The 24859-nt window shown below is 32.1% G+C and overlaps 1 protein-coding gene across 1 annotated transcript in view; it reads right to left on the bottom strand.

The window, feature by feature from the left end:
- LOC149902132 (uncharacterized) overlaps positions 1–24859 on the bottom strand; it is a 70930-nt gene that overhangs the window by 32509 nt on the left and 13562 nt on the right. The window lies entirely within an intron of this gene.

The raw sequence follows: 24859 nt of genomic DNA, 5'->3' as shown, positions 1-24859 counted from the left end.
TATTAACTTCAATAGCTATAGTAGAAGTAGTAGGTATATAGATTTAGTAACTTCAGTAGCTATAGGTAATGCATAAAATCATTTTAAACAATGCATTTATAAATCGATCATAAACTTATTTTTGCAGCAAAACTAATTAAACTAACGTTGTTAATTTCATTAGTTCATTACTTCTAATTTAGGTCAAATAAACATGAAATGAAAGAAACATACCTATTGCTAATTAAGTTTAACTTTTATAACTAAAGTTGAACATAAAGTTTAAAACATTATAATCACCGGTACAGCATTTCTTAAGGAGTTGCAAACTAAATCAAAACCTGGTTTTGTTACAAGAATAACAAGTCCTTTCAAAATATTGTTCAAGAAACTTTGTATATTTCTTACTCAAATTAATTGACTTATGAACTTTATTCTACTGTTTATTGACAATGCCAAATACGTTGGCGAATAATTTCATATAATTAATTTCGATTGTTTATTTTAGATTTTGTTAACTCCTGTACTAACATGCTAGGTTTTATAATAGATAGTATCTGTGAGTTTTGCATAGATAAAATGGATGATCAAATTTCGATTGGGTTATTAAATTAAAATTGTTAATATAGTTAAAGTTTTTTACCTAGTTTTGTTATCCTATCACACATACCTAATAAGGATTTTTTTTCATATTAAATCCCATTGTTCAGTCTCATTGCTAAATAACGTATCTACTTCTATCCTATTAATTGAAAGAACAAAGGTAGGGTTTACAAGGAAAACGACTCAAATTAATGAACCGAGCTTTTCATTCTATTTAATTGTTAAAGATCAAGATTCATTTATAATTAGTATTGTAAGGTAAGTGAAAAAGAACCTTTATTAAACAAATCGCGTTAAGTATACCTAATAAATCCGTTTTATCACAGACGATACAAGATTTTTTTATATTTAGTCAATTGTTTCTGCTTCAAAATTAGAAAAATAATTGTAATTTAATACAATACATACTAAATACTAATAATAATATCAATGTAATCCCATCTATTAATGCTATATTCTATGCTTTGCTATGCATGCTATGACAATAAACAATTAAAACTCTTATTTTACACCTTATATCTTATTTTAATCTCTTATTTTAAACACACCCAAAGAGGCTAATCTATATATATATAAAATTCAAAGGTGACTGATATAGTGATCTATCAATGCACAGCCCAAACCACTGGACGTATCGGGCTGAAATTTGGCATGCAGGTAGATGTCGTAACGTAGGCGTCCCCTAAGAAAGGATTTTAGAAAATTCATCCCCTAAGGGGGTAAAATAGGGGATGAAAGTTTGTACGATGAAAATTTATCTTTTCCACGCAGGCGAAGCTGCGGGCAACAGCTAGTTAAATATAAATTAGGTTAGCAGAAGTCAAATTAAATGACGTCTTAAATACTGTCTTCAAGCAAAACAGCAAAATACTTCATAGCTATAGAACATTATGTACTTCTCAAATTAGATTTTTTTAATACATAGCTTTAGGTACCGAATATTGTTGGTAATGTCATCAGCATTAAAGAAATTCGCAGGCAGTAGTTTGTGTATATGGTAATACCACTTAAATATTCTGTTGGTTTGTGTTTTATCATACGTCACAGGTTATTTCAGTGATCGAACCAGAACTTAAAAGAAAAGGACGGTCTATTAAAAATCTACCACTGGAGAGGATAAAAAATAGTATTTATTTGTAAAAACAAAGTATTAGTAATTTATTCCTTCTCCTATTTTTTAAAACCATGGTGTAATTAAAAGCCTATTATATAACACGCTTTAATGATAAACTTCAGAAGGACAATAGATAAGGCCAAGTTTAAACCTCTGTACTAAAGATAAACCATGACTTTATAGTCTTTGTTTAAACCAGATCCAATTACATTTTTGTAATAATACGGATCATGTCTTACAAGCATCTTATTTAGCAAACATTCCCGTGTCACAGATAATAAATTAATGGAGGATGTCTGAAGACGGCTAAACCGTTTTGTCATTCTTGCACCAGTCATGTCTTAATTGCGAAAACCATTCGTAGTCTCATCCAATTTTAATTCTGACAGTGTGACAAGGGGCTTGAATATTCAAATCACGTTAGTATATAGATAGACTATAGAGCTCTATTTCTATATGATAATGTAACACGTGTAATATATTGGGAAAATCAATAATGCTCTTACTCGTTTCGAGTCAAAGAAAGCTCTTCCTACTCGACAGATATACCATGTGCTTAACCATTAGACATGTAAGTGATATATTATATTATATTGTATAGGATATATTGTAAAATAGTGTAAAGTCTCTATTGAGATTAGCTGCCGAAGCGTGACCATTAGGTAACTAGGTACTCGGACAAGGGAAATTTAAATTTTTGGTATTCAATATAAGATATACTTATATCTCAAATCATTTCAATATCTATCTATATGTATGTAGATATAAGATAGAAATTGAAAGTAAAAAACATGATACCTACGTCGTAGCAAGGTATTTTCTCACATGATTTAAACTTCTCAATTAATTTATGTAGGCGACATAGAAATAATTTAAAATGTTTTATCTAGTACTTATAAAAATTAACTAACAACCGTCACTAATTCCACAGTAACGCATTTCACAATAGAAATGACACTGCAGTAAAGTTCGCTAACAAGGTGAATGTCACATATGCGAAGCTAGGGTCAGTGGACGAGGGAACGGACTCGAAGACCTTTATTTGGAGCCCTGTAGCTATCATCACAATAGTTTAATTCATTTGAAATAATAAGAAGACATAGATCTAAGATATATTTATGTTGTAGTATCTAGATTGACCCATATTTATTATTAGCTGTGCCCTGCGGTTTTACATGCATTGCTTAGCTCCTGTTGGTCTTAGGTTGATGATATAGCCTTTCTCGATAAATGGGCTATCTAACACCGAAAGAATTTTTCAAATCGGAACAGTTGTTCTTGAGATTAGTGCGTTCAAACAAACAAACTCTTCAGCTTTATAAAATTAGTATATAGATGTATTTACTATATGGAGGAAATAGGTAGAAAGGTTCAGTTTATATGTGGGTAGATAAAGGAAAACATTTATTTACCTTTAAAAATCAAAACATTTTTTTATAAAGTGTTTCCTATAACCCGAAGCAGAGCTATGAAAACTCATTTATATTGAAACAAAAATACGTAAAGCTGTTTGAATAATTCGTATTATTTATTATTTGAATTGTTTGCAAGTAAATAATACAAAGATTGATCGTTGTATCTAGGTTATTTTAAATAAATTTTTATTCTAGTGTCGAACAATTATTTATAAGTTAAAAAAGTTAATAGCTAAATATATTTTAATAGCAAAAATATTCAAACACTTCAGCTTTAATGCCGCGTCTAGACTATCATAAAACAAAAAAAATATTCAATTTCTCAAGCGTCTACAACAAATCCGGGCCCTTGAGTGTCGTCCAGACGACAGTCCGGTCCATTCCAATTTTCCTACGTTACTATAGTGTCAGCGTCTTAACTTTCTAGTGGCAGAAGTGTCAGGTGCTTAGCGGTTAGCTGTCGACTTGTTAGAAATGTTATTCTAAATTGTCTAGACCGTGTTGAAATGTCACATGGCAGACATTTTAGAAATGCAAAACATTTCTCGCCGCTATCAAAATAGGCAAAGTTTTGAATGCCTTTTCAAATATGTTATGAAACAAAGGCTTTCAAAACGTTTAACTTTTGTATGAAATGTTAACAAAGAGACGTAGCAAGATGGTTTTAGGTGTTATACGAGAGGTTGAAAAGGTTATCTGTTGTGTTGTTCTTTATAAAGTTCTGAGAGATTTTCAAAAGGCATATCATACGCGGGTTTTAAACCGAGTTTTGTGATGTTGGTGTTACTAACGTTTTAAAAAATATTTCTACTGGTAAGAAGAAATATTTACAATTAGTTTAATGGATATAATTTGTTCTAGGGTAATTTTGGCACATACCTAAGAAAATTTGTATGAAATGTAACCCTCATCTTTATATTTTGAAGATGACAATGATAAACGGGATATAATAATTTATGTATGAATAGACCGCAAATATTATGTTGCCTATTTCAAAAGGTCCTCACAAATTTCTTAAAACTCATCTCGTACTGTAATTTAACCTAAAAATAACAAATATTACAAACAATAGATATTCTCAATGCTTAAGACAATTGAAAATACGTTTTCGTTTCCAATAATATATCGTGTTTCGTTCAAAATATATCATGAAATCCGCATTCTTTATCGAAAACATCGATGTATTTTATCCGCAGAGCCACGTTCACAAATCACCAGTCCATACAAACAATCGTTACAATTTACGGTGTCATAATTCTTAACCATATCTACGCTAAAACCGACGCAAGGAATATATTCAGTACCTGTACTACGTCAGCTCCATACATCGCCTACAAATTGTGTACCATATACATTGCTCGCTTCGCATGACACGAGTGTTATCTAGGTCGTTAGTGCCTTACGATGTACGCGTGTTTATCCAAGTTTACGGTTTTGTAGAGACACGGCAAGTCTAGTAATTAAGGCTTAGTAGCAGTACGGATAAGGCATGCGTTAATTCGGAGACCCGCTATTTTATGAGCGTAAGTATATTTGGGAAGCGAAGGCTATTTGGTCTAAAACATAATTTAACTTATTTAATAATTTTAGTTAAATACTAAATTTCCAGATTATTTAATAATGGTTCATCAAAAGTCAAAACCAAAACCAACACAATTTGAAGGATTCAAAACACCATTTGACATCGGAATGTTAATCAAAACAGCAAAAATGGCGTCGTGTTGGGAACTGCAAAACGAATCCAATGCAAACAGTACTAACCTGAAAGTTTGCAATCCCCGAGTACACGCTTTGTACATCAGAAACTCAATTCGGTCCAAAACTGTTATATTTTACGTGTTTATATAATTTTATTTCGATTTTTGTTAAACATGAAATAACGTGGACGCAAGCGGGAAAGCTTTGTTAGTAAAATTGTAAGTTCCTTACGTAGGTACCTGATTCAATAGGTATAAAATTGCATTCATTGTCATCATAAACATTAACCCAATTTTCTAATTTGGCACCATTGAGATATACATATGGAGACGACACCGCCTACATCACTAATTATGTTCCGCTCAACATAAGCCATATGGCTTAACTGCACGCTCATTTTTTATTTGTTTTAAAGTGAAACGCATCAAATATGCCTTCGTGTGTGTTAAGATATTGCACAAATAATAAAAATAATACGGAAAAGTGCAAAGGAATAAATTTTCATCGGTAAGTACCTAACTAGATAATAATTTTTAAAACTTAGTTAGAGCAAAAAAATGGCGCACAGATTTTGTTCGTGGTGTCTCCTCCATATGTAGTAATATTATCTCAATGTTTGGCACCCAAATTTTCAAAAAATAACCTACGAATTTAACGATAGATTTCTTAATCTTAAATGTATGTGCGATTCGATTTGTGTTATAGACAATGTATAGAATCTATTATTTTCCTTACATACCGTCTTCCCTACGTTATTATATTCAATCATCTGCTAAATAACTCAAAGACGTGTAATGATTATAAATTTAGAAAACATCTTCTTATTTGGCTTAATGAAAAAAACTTCTATACCATAAGGAGTTCATGGAAAGTTCAACCCGAACGGACCATTAACTCCTTTATGGTAATTATTTTTGCATGCTTGTATTGGCTGAACATGTTTGTGCTTTATTAATATAATTGTATCACCATTGAATACCATGTTTAAAGCAAAATAGAGATTTTATGTTATTTTGTTAATAGCTGTTGAAAACATTGTTATTCAACAACATATCTACTTGACTCAAGTCAGAACACACTACACATAGTGGTGTAACTGCATAAAAATGGAGCAAGTCATATTTTGACGTCAAATAAACGTTCTTAACCCTCGGGTGCTCGAACGAAATTAAATATAAATAACATGGAAGGGTTGCGAGGGTAACGGAATCGAATTAAAAAATAATATACGCTTTATAACTCTGCGATCGGGAGTTTCTGAGGCGGTCCATAAATAGAAAGCTTCTTTGAATTCTAAGACACGGATATTCGTTAGGAAATAAGTGTAAAGAAGTAATCCTTACTAATATTATAAATGCGAAATTGTAACTCTGTCTGTCTGTCTGTTACTCAATCACGCCTAAACTACTGAACCAATTTGCATGAAATTTGGTATGGAGATATTTTGATACCCGAGAAAGGACATAGGCTACCTTTTATTGCGAAATATGTACCACGGGCGAAGCCGGGGCGGACCACTAGTATTATATATAGCGAATACTGTGGCGGGAATTGAGAGAAGCTTCTAGTAAGAACTAAGAAGAGCTGTAATCTTGGAAGGTTTTGGTAGGAATGAGTATGCTTCATTATGTAATACACATCTTTGTTGTTTGTTGTATTGTTTGAATTATCAAACGCTTTCATTAGGAAGCGTTAAATTTGATTTAGAATTTACAGCTTTGTCGGTTTTTCGTACAATTTATAGGTCGATATTTACAGTTAGCCTTGCTTTGTCTTATATTATTAAGTGTCTATAAAAATAAACTCTCTGATTGTTTTTAAATTTTATATGTCATAATAATTTATTATTAAGTAAATTACAAAAATTGGGATGTTAAAATACAATAAACTATCAGGTACTATCTACCTACATTTCAAACAATGAATTTAAAGACAACTGTATACCTAGTGAATAGTAGCATGTTTCTTTTATGGTAGAGCAAGTAAACGCAATATGAGTTGACATTTAAAAATCTATATCATACAAGTTCCGACCTTTTAAAACATACCTATACAGTATACATATAGGCCTCTAGACTGCCCTAATTTCGTATAGAAACGTTTCAAGAAATATTCTTGAAATTTGCGTTCAAACCAAATAAATAAAACCTTATTGCTAAGTGAATCAATAAAAAATCTTCTGCAAATAGATTCTAATGGAATTTCCGTTTACATAGCGGATGACATGAAATAGGTCACTTTAAAATTAGGTTGTTTGGTCACTCCATTATCGTACAGAGTTGAAAAGCGTATGCTTTTAAGGAACACTTAAAAATTCGGTTTAAAATAACAAAACTTTGTTTTTTGTTCAACAATATACAATGATTTAAAACATAAAATCACTTTATGTTAAAAGGACTTACTGAGGCACATGAATGAGTTTAAAATGTTGATTTTCAAACAAATGATAAAATATATATTTATTTTTCTTTCAGTGGAAATTGCGAATTAAAGGGGTAAAAAATGCATCACGAAATGTGTGAATTGAAAATAAAAGACATTAATAGCGTGAGTCTTAGCTTTGTGAACATTTAATAAACAAAATTATTCTTATTTATATTTTTTAACTAAAAGCAAAATTGCTTATAATGACTTTGTTTAGATACAAATTAGTTTATTTAACTATTTTTTTGTTTAAATAGGTTGACTATAATGAAATCCTAACTGATATAATTTTTAACTATATAAATGAATTTTAGGCATTCAAATAAACATATAGGTATCTACATAATATTCATATAAAATAGTAATAGCATAATAGACTCCCTACTCCTAGCAGTGTAGTAGATACGCATTGAAATTCTCATTTCTTACGTTTTATTAGAATCGAGCATGCCTAAAGAATTTCGTCACGCTCAGCAAGGGGTCAGTATTAGATGGACATTATAATGGTTTTATATGGACATGTACTCAAGTAGTCCACACATCTTTTTATCTCTCATTTATAAATAACTCAACGCTCATCCCGGCTCCACGTGGACTAGGATATAAACAAATTAAATATATAGCATATGTTACTAAAACTTTATTATGGTCAGAGAATTTTTAAGACTGCTTAAGAAGTTATGTAACGTGGTAAAGACAAAAAAATGTTAGTACACATTTTATACAGACAGAAAATTATTTAGCATCTGCTCAATTTCGTTCAACATACCTTCAGCTTAATGTTATTTTAAATTGCTTTTTTACAAAATTACATGCAACTTTGATAACAATTAAATACATTCCCAAACTAAAAAGGCTTATTGCAACCCCACGTAATGACTGTTTACTAAACATTTCGCTTTTACACAGTTTTTTGCGGAATACACGACACATGTCAGGTAAATGTAGGTCGCTAGCAGTGCCTGAGAGTCGCATACATAAATTGTCCTAGGCATGACTGCGGTCTGTATTTTAATGTTTATATAACCTACTTGTCTGTGCAATAGTTTTTGTAAGAACAACGGAACAGTTGCCTAAAAGAAATAACTCTAATTAGAATTTGGATATTGTTGTTAGTAGACGTTATTAAGAAGTAAGTAATGAATTTTCCTATGTACATAAAAACAATCGTTATAAGTACCTTAAACTCTTATAATAGCTATAGACGATAAAATAACGATGCTGTATTCTATCTAACATATTTTCTAGGTACCTTTGTTAAATAGTGATCGTTGCATTCTATCTTTATTATATTTAGTTCTGTTAGGACAGCTAAAGCAGCGCCACTAGATATTAAAACTAGAGTTTCTGCAATCACCAAGCACACTGCTACAATAAATAAGGCGCTATCTGTTAGAGTCCTGCGTTTGACTCTCAAGCGGACTTTGAACCCATGACCTCTCAACGCTAAGTACTATAATGCTAAAGGCTTTGCCAAATAGAACGCGCACTTAGCGCGCGTCAGATTGGTAACCTGACGCCGCGGTAGGATGCCGAATTGTATTGTACTACATGGTAATATATTGACAGAGTAACAACGACCGCGCGTTCTATTTGACAAAGCCAGTAGTGCGTAGTGCGTCTCGTGCATCTCGGCGTCATAACGCATTCGTCTTCTGTATGACAAGGCCAATATCGCGTAGAAGAATACATCTGAGCATCATAGCACGGCGTCAGTTTAGCGTTCTGACGCGCGCTAACTACGCGTTCTATCTAACAACACCTTAATGCTAAAAGCAACATTACATTCAGCATCCACTAATTTAAAGCGGCAAATCTAGCCCTGACACGGTTCTGTATAAACGGTAACGTCACGACAAAACTACTAAATTATACAAGCGTTTAATATCACCGGAACCCTCCAACTATCTGTCTTCCCAACGAAAACAGAATTTGTATGAAGAAGTCGTAATAAATTTGGCTGTATTTTTGTTGACTCTAGCTTGCGGTTATACCGGCGCGGGGTTAAAGGACGTAAGTTTATAAACCCACGGTTTCCAGACGTAGGTACTTAGGTGATAATATATTTTTTTTTATCAGTCAAGTATAGGTACAGTTGAATCATCGTGCATCGTGACGAAATATTTTTGTGGTAGGTAGGTAAACGTTTATGGTAAATGGAAAATGGTGAAAATTAACACATCAATATCAAAACATACAAACAATTATATAACATTGCATTACCTACTTCTATATTTAATTGTTGTAAATTTCGTTAATTATATATCATAACAACGATAATGATTATAACTTTTGTTAAACAATTATTAAATTCATCCAAATACCACGTTACACATTTTAATAGTTTTCCCAAAAAAAACTCCATGTTGTATTCCATAACAGAATTGTATCCAAAACGGTATCGAGTTTCAAAACTTGTTCCACGAAATTGGACTGAAACTATTTGTGTGAATAGTTCAAACGTTTACTGTATCGATGTGCATTTAAATGTTGGCAAGCCTATTGTCTTGTTTACAATATACCGCAGTTGTATAAAATAATAGCGTTATATTTAACTAGCTGACTTCGTAAATGTTCTGTTAGGCCACCGTAATAGTGTAGGTAAATGTAGTTAATGACCTATTCTCAGGTGTAACGAGTATACCCAAAAAATGTCAATAGAATCGATCAAGGATTCTAAAAATTGTGTTGACAAACACTGGCACTAGATTGTTTTATAATTTATAAGGTTTAGAACCTTTTACACGCATTTAAATTGAATGGTATGTTTTTATAAAAAAACTACTCGAAGTCTGCATGAGTAAAATCTAAAATTTATATCCCACAAACCGACCTTTGACGCAAAACATAAAATATCTGCCACTATGCTCCCGCAATTCGTCTCCGTAAAAGCGCAGTCCTTTAAAAATCACATTTACATAATTTCGATAGACAAAAAGAATCACGGGGAAGTGAAAATTTGCGAGCGTAAAACGTAGGAATAAAATTTAAATAATGAGACCCGGCACACGATAAATGTGAGTGAAGCGATCGTAACTGTCACGCGCACACCGCTAAAAACTCTGATATTAATAACTGCTGGTATTTAAGCTTACATTTGGGAATATAGGTTAAGTATGGTGATATAGCGGGACGTCAAGTTGCGGGATAAAGTTGTATGGAAGATGTTTGTCATGTCTAAGAGGTAAGACTAGATAATTTGGTACCTGTAACTTCAGACAAGTGATAGCCGGGAAAGTGTCTGAATGCGCTAATGTAAACTATCTCTATATCAAATTTTATAGATAGGTACATGTGTGTGGAGTATCAAACCTCTATTTAACAAACATCAAGCAAAGCTGGTTTGTAAAAAAAAATCAACTATTCTAACGTACGTACGATCATAAACTGTACATTTACGAGATGAATTATGCATCATTGATAGTAAGATAAGATAGTGTTCAACGTACTACAAGATAACTAAGGAAACCTTCACCATTCCTCTATCTCTTACTAAGTATATATGCGTAATGTTTAATAACCCATCAAGCAATCATTATAGATAACATCGCACATAATGCAACATCAAAATACACATAATGTAGAATGAAATACTCATAACATCACAGAACATAAAACAGATATCTTATCCCATAAAAACCGATATCCCGTTCGAACGAACATCAATAAATCAAGACATGTTCGATGCATTTTGTACGAGGCGATTGAAATTTTACTATTTCAGTGTTTTACTAGACATAAAGAAACAGTATTTCCATACATGGATACAGAAATACATTTGTTTGTAGAAAATTATAGTTAAAAATATGGAATTCAGGATTATTCATATCATATCTGCAGTATTCTATAGAAACTACATTTCAGGGCAATATGATGAAATGAAGTCTTCTAATAGTAGTCTGGTTGAAACAAAAAACATAATATAAAGTTTGAACTTACCTCTAAAAAAATCCAATTGTATTGGAAATAATTACGACGAAATAAAATTGCGACATAGTTTAAGAAACAACACATTACTTTACCGTCCCTGTTATATAATTTATAACATTGGATATCTTACAAGCATTGCTTAAGGAAACGACGAAAAACCCCTAAGCCAAAATTAAAAAGATATTATTCTTTAATCAGCCGGACATGGTATCATTGTAGAAATTTATTTTTAATTAATTTAAAAGAACAAAGTAGCGCTTGCTTCACAAAAATATTGTTCTGCGAGATGAAAACGCGTCGAATGTAGGTCAGCCCATCCTGAAGTAACTTACAAAGATGTGAACTGGGCTGAGTTACAGACAAAGGCGTCATATGCATTGAGAACCAAGATCCAGGGGATCCGAAACCTTTGAAAGAACCAATCCGCGTAATGTGTTCTTGTGTTAGGATGAATGTAGGATTTGTTAGAATACTGGGATTGTAGATTTTAGAAGTTGCGTGTATTTGGTCTCTAAATATGAGCATCAATTGATGTAGACCTATAAAATTAAATTAAATTGAAGTAAATGTACCCTCAAATGTTTTAACTTTCAAAACTCAAACTCGATCATTTATTTATTCAATTAGACTTCATCTAGAAGAACTTTAGAATCGTCATAACATATTTACGATAAAATTATGGAATTTAATAATTTATTTTAGGCGTTTAACGTGGTCGAAGTCGAGGGCTTAAGCTTGTGGAAAATATGCATTAATTCATTGTGAATTATTATTTTTACCCTTGAAGCTATGATAGTTCTTACGTAAGAGCTTCTAGTAATTTATCGTCAAATGAGTTAGTGCATATTAAAGTATCTACTCTATAAAAGTTTCATACCTTACCTATCTAACTTGGTCGACTATTCTGACGCTCTACCACTATATTTAATCGTATAATACCTTTACCTCAACGGCTCATATACGTTGCTATTGCTACGATTAATCAAATTTCTTCCACCTTCAACAATAACGTATGATATTAAGCTAATTTACTTCGTTAACCCATATAGCACTTTATATTCTCTATTGAATAGTAATTTATCATTTTAATAATAATCACGACTCGACAAAAAAATTTTCGTTCTTTGTCCTAAAGTTTATACTATTATTTTCCAGTTAGTTATGCACAAAAACGAAAAGAAAATACCTTTTTTCGGTATAAAGTTTGCTTTTGTGATAGTTATAATAATAATACTCATTTTTCAATTTTTTCATAAATTTTAATTGATTTTAATATTTTTAAAAAGACCGTTCGGTGAGAGTGGGATATTAACGTTTACACTGTGCCGCTAGATGGCACCCGAGTGATAAACAACCATCAGGTATTATTTACAAGCCCAGAATAACTTAAAATGTCGTCACGAAAGTGCAAATACGATGCTGATGCATTTTGTTTTATATGTGGTCAATTTATTAAAGTTCGAGACGTGAAATATGAACTAAAGACATCTCACGTTCTCTGTGAAGCCTATGAAGCATATTTTGACTGTCCTGTACGGAATCAAGATAAGCCATGGGCTCCACATGTTGCTTGTAGATATTGTAAAAGGTGTTTGGAAGGTAAGGCAAATTCCAATTACAAATTTTAAGGCCATGGGCTGCAGGATGTCATTAAAAGTACATATGCTGCATGCTCATTTGGATAAATTTAAAAACAATATGGGAGCCTATTCCGAAGAGCAAGGAGAACGTTTCCATCAGGACATCATGAATTTTGAACAACGCTATCAAGGCCAATACAATGAAAACATGATGGGCGACTATATTTGGGGTTTATTGAGAGAAAGTAGCTATGAACATAAAAGAAAAAGTAAAAGTGTGCACTTTTAAGTTATTTTCCACTTTTCTGTAAGCTAATTTGATAGTAAAACTTAATAAAAATAATAAACATTTTTATTTCAATAGTTTTATTTTCAATCAAAAATTAAAATCCAAGATTTTTAAATATTTCCTTCAATCAGTCTTCTAAGCACAAAAGCAAAGTTTTTCATGCCATATATTTTTTTTCCGTCTAATTACGACCTAAACTACGAAATTTAATGCTTTGCAAACAAAGTCAAATTTCATGGTGACCCGTTGTAATTGCTGTTGTCTCTAGCATATTTCATTACTATAAGTAACTTATGTAGGTAGGTAATTCATTCTCAAACTAGAATTACACTTTGAGCTACTAGTAGATAGATATCCAATAACTACAACAGTAGTTTGTAGTCCCATTATTTGAATTGAATTATAAATATTAAATATAATTATATCTGAATACATCTCAAACTTATGAGTATATCTATGTGTATAATAATCTACTACTACTAATTTACGTTTTCCGAGATAAAATATAGCCTATACGGATTCGGAAAAATCCCTCTAAGTAATGGTAATTTTGATGCAGTCGATGCAGTAGATGAGCCTATTCAATTATTAGGTACATACAAAAATACAAAGGTTTCCTCTTTATAATATTACCTAGTATAGATAATGAACTAAATGTTAAAAACATGTACTTAATGACGTTTCAAAAGTGCTTCTAGAAGAAGTCTAATTGAATAAATAAATGTTTGAGATGTTTGAGTTTGAACATAAACAGAATTATAACTAATATCTGTGAAAACAAATAAATAAGGGACCCATTCTCACGCCAAATAAAATAAAGTCTACTATCCGCTCCCGCTTACAATCTATCCACAACTGAAAGTAGTACCATGTAATTTTCTTGTGATCTCAAAATGCCCGCGGCCCGGGGCTTCAGCGTCTTTGTTATTATCTATTTGCACTTTTTGCTTAATTAAATTAGCGAATGTGCCGAATCTTATGATGATAGAGTAAGTGAAGTCCCTTGTCCCCTAGTGGGGTATGGGGGCAGATGCATACCTACATCTGTTTAACTGATCGATTTTATTTCTGGACAAGTAGGTGATGAGCCTTCTAGTCCTGCCATTGTTTTGTTTCCACCGGGAATCGAACCCAGGACACCTCGGTACTACGCTCAAGCGTTAAGCACTGTACCAAGGACAGACAATTATTAGGTAGGTAGTTACTTATTGCAACGGGCATGCACTTTATTTATAACCTACTTGCGTAACAACGTTTGCAATGCGTTTCTATGTGAAAATGGTTCAAACCAATTGCCATAAAGGAAGTGTTAATTTGTATGAAATTATATATAAACGTTTACACTATTTTATAGTTAAAGTACCCATTTCCGGAGCAAAATAGATTATTCTTTCTTTTCTTAATTCTAAAATTGCACTGACGTCGATATCGATACACACTAATATTTAGTAGAAAGTGTATTAATTGAGTTCCAATAAGATAAAAAAAAATATTAATACTAATAAAAACTAATGTAAAACTCAATAATATACATCTTTTGCTAGAACTACGCTTTTTCCTAGAGATTAAATAAATATTCCTACTAACACAGACCGAACATCAACATGAGTCCTAAATCCTAATTATACATGCCTCTTAGCCTTAGCTTCTAACCTAATATGTGCTCTAGGCAATACATAATAATAAGTCAAAGAATAAAGCTAATCCTCCATACTGTCCTTTCACAGAAGACATTGTTTCTCTAATGAATCGACGACAATATTACGCGGTATTCAGGGATTTTCATACTTTTATGATTCTTGATTTATACGTAGAATTATACACAATATCTCTTTACCGTTTTTTCTTCGTAATAAGTGGTGATATATTTTATCTGCTTCATGTAACAAAATGTCCTAAAATTTCAGTCTTATAATAATACGTGATTTTTCACGCGGGTTCGTCCGCGAGTGAAACCGAGCGGCATAGCTTGTTTTAAATACTTATCTTATACACACGATATTAAAATCTATTAAGCAAAAATAAACAATAACTACGCAAATATCCAAGCCGTGAGCAAACTCAATGAATATATTATCATGCAAATAGAGCTTCCTGTGAGCTAACATTATTAAACAGTTCATCCATACATACAAAAGATACTCATCCATACATCCATTCAACGTCAAATTTATCTATTCAATCAAAATTATTGACCATCCAAAACAATTTCAAAAATTTTATGCTACATGAGTACATGGCACATCTCAGAGGTCTTCAATCTTCATATTATAATGTAATAGATATACCTACCTACCTTATATACGCGAAACACAAAAAAATGAATTTCAATTTGAATTTGAAATAAAACAACGTGTAAAACATGTAAGAATCACGATCAAACACATATTTTGTATCACTGCAATCTGTATATTCTTCTTTGCAATAGTATTTACCATTTGGTATGGAAACAAAGTTTTGCATGATTGCCGTTATACTGCTGTGCGATATTACATTGTGTTGCGAGCGAATAAAGATGCAAATTGCGTGATGGATTGTGGGAATTTGGTGTGCTTTGTTCACGATGTGCTTGTACATAATGATGGATTTTGAATTCTTATTTAAATAAGGTAAGATATGAACTAAATGTTCGAAGCTGAAGTCTTAGGTCTCAAATGAAACTTCTTTCGCAAGATTCAAAGATACCAAAATCGAAGCCTTACTCCATGACGTGACGGCGTGTGCGACCGTGAAATTTTATTCTCATTTCGCCTAAAAAGTTTAACATCAAAAAATCTCAAACAGATAGGTAACACTTTTGGAAGATGTTAAAATCAAGTGTATCAGCAATGTTCTTTTACATTCATAAATTTAGATTTTATATTGGATATCAGTTGGTAATATAATAAATTATTAAAACCATCCGTCTTGCCCGTTTAAAACCCTTGCACCATGATTACGTATTCAAATTCCTCCAAACATGACTTCCATTACAGCGGTGAATCAACAAAATAACTCTAAAAAGGGGTAGTCATCCATAATGTTGACCTTCATGTATCAAATGTCGAGCGCTTTCAGCTAAATTTGACACGGCACAATACCATTACCTAGCTTCAATACATTCTTTAAATATTGGGGTCAATGGAGTAGGTATAAGTATGCAAGTTTTTGCATACCTACAAGAAATAGCGCGAAATATGGCTAAAATGTTAGTAATGAACGAGTATGAAACAATACCTAATGATTTCTCTAATGACATATTTAAATGCATAAGGTTGAATGGATATTTGTTTCTCAATAGATTCAGAATGTTAAGTACTAAGTTGTACATACTTAAAACCGGCCAAGTGCGAGTCGGGCTCGCGCACAAAGGGTTCCGTAGCAGCAAATATAATAAATTACAGTTAAATCAACCTATCTCAAAAACTATAAGAGATACTTTGATCAAACCAAAAATCGTTGAAAGAGTTAATTAGCATGCATCACCTCTATTTTTTTTAGAATTTTATACCCCGTAGTTATAAAAATAGAGGGGGGGGGACATACTTTTTACGACTTTGAGAGCTGATATCTCAAAAACCGTTCACTTTAAGAAAAATGTTTTTTAGAAAACTTTATATCATTTTAAAAGACCTTTCCATTGATACCCCACACGGGTATGTACATCGAAAAAAAAAATTTCATCCCTCAGTTACATGTATGGGGGGCCCCACCCCCAATTCTTTTTTTTACTATTTAGTGTCATATTTTTGTAGCGGTTCATACAACACATATTCCCATCAAATTTCATCACTGTAGTACTTATAGTTTCCGAGTAAATCGGCTGTGACAGACGGACAGACGGACAGACGGACAGACGGACATGACGAAACTATAAGGGTTCCGTTTTTGCCATTTTGGCTACGGAACCCTAAAAAATGCTCAACTGTAGGTATGAAGTAGTACTTTGTATCGACAATAACACATTTAACCGTTTTTATTTAAATTTAACCCACCACGCCCATAAAATTAAATTTTTAAAAGCGTAGTAATCTTAATTAATTTGGAGAAGCGCAAAGTGGACCAAAGTACCCGATACATACGAAAAGCGGTCATTATTTAAAAAATTAATTAAAACTACAAACTTTCGAGCAGTCTTTTTACTTCTTTTAACTTCGGGCCATTTATATTACCCAATGTTCGGTTACAGATTTTCCTGCTGAGGTCGATTGTGCGGAAAGAATGTTTTAAATTATTTTAAATGCATAGTAACTTGTATTTAATAATTTTATTTATATAGAGATTTACATTTGAATATGTAATAACTCGCTGTGTCTTTCTGCCCCTTTGTATTCCTAGATCTTTTAAACTACGCAACAGATTTGGTTGCGATTTTTATAGGAAGAGTGATTACAGAGGAAGGTTTATAAATATTCAATACATACCTATTATACATAGAATTGAAGCCGCGCGAAGCCAGGACGTATAGCTAGTAATAAACGTATCAGATGAAGACAGAAAATTAAGTTTATGTAGGTAGATGTGAAAACGCGAACAAGCGAAACAACAACAAAAGCAATATTCCATATACTTCAAAATGAGTTGTTTATATTATAGATAGATGTATCTACAATTATTATATAATATAAAATTTACGCGAACAAGCGAAACAACAACAAAAGCAATCCATACTAATATTATAAATGCGAAAGTAACTCTGTCTGTCTGTCTGTTACTCAATCACGCCTAAACTACTGAACCAATTTGCATGTGGTATGGAGATATTTTGAATTTTGATACCTGAGAAAGGACATTTTATTGCGAAATATGGACCACAGGCGAAGCCAGGGCGGACCACTTGTATTCTATATACTTCAAAATGAGTTGGTTGTAGTATAGATAGACGTATCTAAAATTTTCCATTCAATTTCTTCTCAAAGGCACGACAACGTTTCATATTAAATCAACATTGCGAAAGCATCTCGACAATATATTTCATACAGCCTTGAACTTTACGATCTCCAGTGTCATAAATACGAATTCTGGTTTATAGTATCTATATCTATATAACTATTATATAAATAGAAGGACCCAATATCGGACAAAAGAAATAGTACGCTAGAGGCTTATCGAAGCTTCGTGGGCAGCGAGAAATCGTAAAATTCATTGGATGACTTCCATATAGTGATTGGAGTGTTATTGATAAATTGACGTTTGATGGACGAACGAAATTGTTCTGGAAATGAGATGTCTTCACTACATAGTATAAAACAAAGTCGCATTCTCTGTCCCTATTTCCCTATGTCCCTATGTCCCTTTGTACGCTTAGATCTTTGAAACTATGCAACGGATTTTGATGCGGTTTTTTTTAATAGATAGAGTGATTCAAGAGGAAGGTTTATATGTATAATAACATCCATTAAATAGTGGAGAAGTACTGTTATTTTTGAGGTTTCTAATGTGATGTCGTAAATAATTACATTTCTTCCGCTTACATTGCAAACGCAGGTTGAACCCTACGAGTTTTATCAAAATAATGTACTAAGTATTGTACACATTGAAAAGGTCTACAGAAAAGTCCGCGATGGCATATGTCTATCTCTTATGGATAACCCACAATAACTTTTTTTTGTCATTTACTTTTTACGACAAATAATGGCTAATTTTCGAAGCGATTTTAAATTTTTAACCAATACAGCATTAATCCTTAACCAATTAAATACCTTGAATACATTGTTCATTTAATATAGATCTATATGGCCCTTTACACCGTATGATTTAAGTGAATATTTTCGAAGATATTACAGATTTAAAAATTGCGGGACGTACCGTTTGCGGCGGTACCGGCCGGCCGGGCCGCTATGTTTTTATGTACAACGTTAAAAGTTTTTCTGTAGTGTATTTAGTATCAGCATTGCACCCGTGCGAAGCCGGGGCGGGTCGCTAGTATATATTATAAAGGCGAAAGTTTGTAAGGATGTATGGATGTATGGATGTTTGTTACTCTTTCACGTAAAAACTACTGAACCGATTACAATGAAATTTAGCACACATATAGAGGGTAACTTGGATTAACACATAGGATAGTTTTTATCCCGGAAATCCCACGGGAACGGGAACTATGCGAGTTTTCCTTTGCAAACGCGGGCGAAGCCGCAGGCGGAAATCTAGTCAAGTATAAAGCAATGTCTATCCTTATTACAAAAACACGGACTAACTAAAACGCGGATCTTACGTATTAAAATCATGGTCTAGGTAAGTAAAAGTCTTATTACGAAACATTTTAGCGTTAAAACATACCACAAGGACTGAAGGACAATAGATTGTACAAGTTAAAATCTCTTGTGTCCATGACTTATAATATAAATAGACCAGACTATAAGCTGCTATAGTCTGGTCTATTTAAGTTTTTGTAAAGTCGTTATTTATTCATATATTTAAAAAAAACCCGATCATTAAACCCTGGTATGAGAATCAGCCCTGATGAATGAATAGAATTTAATTTATTTTGGTAGAAACTTTTCAATATTGGATGTTTAAAATACAATTTTACAGTCTGTTGAACTAAATGTTTGAAAGTCACAAGCAGTGCCCTCTCTTATTAGAAGCTCTTATATTATTATACCTATTAGGTAACGTTTGATTAATGCACAATGCACATATTTAAGGGCTTGGTCTAGTAGTGCAAACAAATGCATCCTGTCATCCTATATGTAAATAATACAAATGTACTAAGGGAAAGTTGCTCCACTTAATTTTTAAAAATTAAATCATTCGTATAATTTAATATTCGTAATAAGTACCAAAAATGACAATTTGAAACAATTTTCGTGAAAATTACACCGGGTGATTTTTTTTTATCAGTACACAAAATTTGCGAATACTTTCTATGGATATCTTCAACTTCATGTTTATATAACTGATCAACTTTTACAAAGAAATTTGGACGAAATATAAAAAAAATAAGCTTTCCATACCAAATGCATAACTCTATACATTTTTTTCGACCTAAGTTTCTTAGTGAAAGTTATTCATGGTTTAACTAATAAAACGGATAAACAAATTTTGTATTTAATAAAAAAAATGTAATGTTTGTGTTAAAAAATTATAAAATAGAAAAATACGCAAATGAAAACAAAAGATATTTATTACTGACTAGCTTCCGCCCGCGACTCCGTCCGCGCGGATGTCAGTCTTCGCGTCTTCTACAGATTTATTATATTATGTATAATATATAGATTAATATTGATAAACCTAATAAATCTTTTGCTAGCATTCTGATGCTTTATCGGTTGCACTGGATTAATCTCTTTTTTTTCAATCGCTTGAATGATATAGGATGGGTCCTTGATGGGCATCGAATGCTGAAGTCTCGAATCAATCAATTCTGACAGTAGGCAATTTATGTAAAATCTTGATAATGGTCCATCATTTTATTTTGCCTAAACGTTACATACTTTTTTATATATTCTATTTTTAACGAATGATTCACTCCAGTCCAAACAGCAAATAAGCAGACTTCTGCTTCTGCAACGTTTAGTTGTCCCTGAATTTGAAAAAATAGTCATGATTCTTATCTATGACAAAAGTGTTATTTTTTGCATTGTATTTCAAATATTAAATTTTTTTTAACCGCATCTTCCGCATTCATGTCTTTTGCCGGAATTAGACATTTAACTTCTACTAGTCCCATTTTCCCTTTTTGATATGGGAGTGTATAAAGTAAATTTTTTAGATATTTCTCGTTATACTTTTAAAAAGTTATTATTGTCATTTTGCTCATTAGGTAAAGTAATTTCGATATCAGTTTTAAGTTTTTTGATACCTGCAATAATAACGTCATAATCGCCTGCACATACTTATCGATTACACCCTGTATACAATCCACCATCCACATTCATAATGTTTTCCTGTCCTCCTCTCCTTTACGCTGTTCACCGATACATTTTAAATGAGTAAATCTGCTACCACTGAAGGATGTTTCATTGTGATCAGCAAATTTTCACCACTGTTGTCGATTATTTGTTTTTCATTTTTAATCAGCAATTGGGAATTATCAGTTTTGTTTTTTGCAGATTGGTGATGTACCCTAACAATACGTCGAAAAGGGAAAGCATCAACGAATTATCGTTTTCGTCCTCTTTTTTTATTCTTCGCGTCTCTGTTACTTCTGTTTGTTTAGTTCTCAACCCCACTGAATTTTCTATGTTATTGTGATCTTCCATTACATCTGAGTATTGATGATGTGATGATAATCCATTCGTTTTAATATTGGTACTTAGAGTTGGTAGACTAAACTAGAAATGGTGGACTAAATTTGTCAGCGCGTCTGTAAGATCAGAATATAAAACCAACATCCTGTATTTAAGTTACAAAATTAATAATCAAACAACATGCCGCTACGTTGAAAATGACTAGAAGAAAAAATTAAAACACCTCGGATCCCCGTATGGGGATTTCCCCGGATGAACTTGGGAAGTTCAAGTTCTCAATACAAGTTTATATTATATTTCGTATTTCTCAAACGAAAAATAAACATTTTTGGAACTTCAAAAAAATTATATTATAAGAAAATTTATGAGCTTACTTTAGTTTTAAAGAAATATACATCCCTTTACTGACACCCCGTAAAATAAAGAAATTGTTACCTTTGCAATCTATTTGGTTTCATTAACTTTATGTTCGAAGATAATTTTTTTTCTAGTAGTTACACGCGTATTTTTTTCGTTTATTTTCCATATCGAAATCAAATGTTTAAAAATACGAATATTTGCACAAAACTAAGATAAAAATAATCAATTAACAAAAATATTAAATTTAATGAAGTAGAGCAACTTTCACTTCGGTATGAAGGAAAATCGAGCGTAGAGCACACGTCAGAACGCTCCGGCCCAAGGAGCGCGACTAAAGAAATTCGCTAGGATTTTTACTTATTATTTTAAATATTTTTTTAATATTTAAAGAATTATCAAAATTCAAAAAAAAATTTTTTAAAGGATTAATACTCATTGGTCTTCAACCAACTCGAATAAATTAATGGAAAAAATAACTTTTAGCAGTATTTATCAATCGATTTTGTAAGGCAAAAAATGGGAAATTTGATGAATTTATAACGTCCTAATTAAGAAAATCATAAGTTTTTCGGCAATTGTATTCAGCAGTTTTTAATAACGACTATATAAGGATAATAATGCGCTGATCAGATTGTGTAAATTGTAATCGGTTGCAACGTAGTGAGTGCACAAACTTAGCTCGAAATGTCTTTGGGGGAAATAGACTTATCTTGAAGGCCTGATTAAGGTAACATAAAGTAACTTTATAAATGTGAAAAAATTCACGCGCATTGCGTATATAACACTAATTGATAAACAAGAAAAAAAAATTCAGTTTATCATTTCATTAGCCGGGAAAAAATTGTCAAATAACTTGTTGAAAACGCAATTTTGCTAGACTGCAGCCTTAATGACTAATAATATTGAAGAATTTTTTAATCAGAACCAATGACTTAAACATGTTTTTTTTTGTTATTTATTCATACCTGCAAATATATTATTTTATATAAAAAATGAAGGTAGAAATACAACACAAGCAGCATAAAGAAAACATTTCTTGCTGCGACATAGAAGTCACAAATTAAGTCAAAAGTAATTTAATTTACTAAACCCGTGAAAATGACTTAATTTACATTCAAATAGGGTTTCAGGCAAGCTTAAATGTTAGGTCATAAGAGTTTTTTACCTTCAGTATGCGGTCGAGTATGGCTGCTTAATAATGACGTCATCACATCGCGTGATAAGTACCTCGTTTCGTTGCATTACTAGTGAGTATACCTCTTTAGCTATATGAAATCTGTATAATATTGTAGGAAAATTACTAGTGAATATACCTCTTTAATTATCCGTATTAGTTATAATATTGTATGAAAAATTATTTGGTAATAAAGGTTTATTTTCAAAATTTAATTGATTAATAGATTTAATTGATGTTGTCGAAAGTATTAATGATAAAAATAATGGTATTCTCTACTTTTCTTTTCAATTAAATTATTTCCTTGCTTCGTTCAAGAATAGTTTGGTTCAGAATATACGAATAATTTTTACCTCGGTAAATATAGAGGTTCTTATTGAGCCTACACTATATTTTCAGCAGGCTTGATATTTTTATAGGTCTATCTTTTGTTTGTAGGTGAGAGGTCAAATGTCAACAATCTAAAAATTCTCTATTCCCATGTGGAAGAAAGGACGTGTGTACTTGCCTTTTATTAGAGACTAGCTGTGCACCGCGGTTTCATCAGCAGTGTTCCCCTCCGGTCTTAGCGTGATGATAATTGTGATTGTGATGTTGATTATATCTGTGCAATACCATAGGTCTACAACATATGAAAAATATATGTAACCTTAATTTAGTTGCAAACGTACGAGATCATTCCATACAAATAATTCGTCTTTCTTAAGTGAGTTCTGAATAACTTCTTTATGCCAATCCGTACCAGTCAGAATGACTCGCCATCTCTATTGCAATCATCCATATTGTAGATAAATTGAGATTAACCAAACTGCTGATACTATAGTACCTATTGCAAAATTTGTATTTGTTTTACAAACTGTGCTCCGTGGTTTTACCCGTATTACTCCGATACTTTTGGCCTTAGCGTGACGATAATTATATATAGGACATATTATATAATAGATAATTACGTCGTTAAAGTGTTGTGCATGAGCCCACGATTTTTCTTATTAGGTGCGACCAATCTTTGACAATGTAGGTAGGTACCATAGACGAAACCGGAGTGCACAGTTAGAAAATAAAAAAGGCAAAGGTCTTTATATTTCTCCGATGTTCAATAGATGTCTATTAAGTTGATAAGAGGTCACAATGTAATTTACATCGATTTGTGTAGGTTAGGTCACCTTCAATGAAGGTAAGAATTCGTTAATTTATATGTGTAAATTTAAAACACTATTTAATATACCTATTTTTATGATACTGTTTGTAGAAATACAGTCATAACGGACCGTATTTTCCAAAAATATAACTTGATAAAACGTGACCTTATTTTGATAACATTAAAATTATCTTCTCGCAGCGAATATAAACAAAATTACTGAAACATGGTCGAAGATTTATTAAATTAAGGCCCTGTATTATAACTATGTTAAAAATAAATATTATTTACTGCTTAAATATAAGGCATCGGTTAATCGGCTTTGAGCTAACGCATGAGTTAATAGTTAATACGCAATAGTTAAATATTTCATGAAACACTCTATATAATATATTATTAGAGGGAATATTGGAAAGGTTAAAATAAGGATTTAATATTAATTTGAGATCAATATAGACCGGGAAATGTATTTTCCTATGTCTAATATTAGATAGGTATATACATGTAATGTTATTAAGGACAATTGTGGAAAGGTAGGTAAGGTAATTAATAATTATTAGTATGCCTAGTTTTGATTAATGAATTTGCTAATTTTATAATGGCAAGAAAAGATAATATATGAGCCCCGTCTCTACCTGGGTCGACTTGACAGGACATTGTTTTAATTTTTTTATACCTTATGTCACTCAGGAATAATGTAGCACTACACATATATAGGTAACACACAACACTATATAAAAAAGAATATTACAGCGAAAGCAGTTGCCAGCTTTGTATCATGCTTTAAATACATTTACTCATTTAACGTAGGTACTCAAACAGCAAAATACCCATTCAAAGTCCGATTTTCTGCTTTCAAAAGGATCCCACAAGATCACGCTTCATGGACACCCTAGCTTCAACTCAAGACTTCAAGTGATTACCATCACGTCCCGTTTCCATGGCAGTTGAAATTCCATTCGACGAATGATGAAACTCACTGCG

This window comes from Colias eurytheme, chromosome 15 (genome assembly GCF_061535395.1).
Source record: "Colias eurytheme isolate Ceu_HAF_F1 chromosome 15, ilColEury1 Martin Lab GWU primary, whole genome shotgun sequence".
In the NCBI taxonomy this organism is placed as follows: Eukaryota; Metazoa; Arthropoda; class Insecta; order Lepidoptera; family Pieridae; genus Colias; species Colias eurytheme.
The sequence above is the reverse complement of the archived record's forward strand: the minus strand, read 5'-3'. Positions and strand labels throughout refer to the sequence as shown.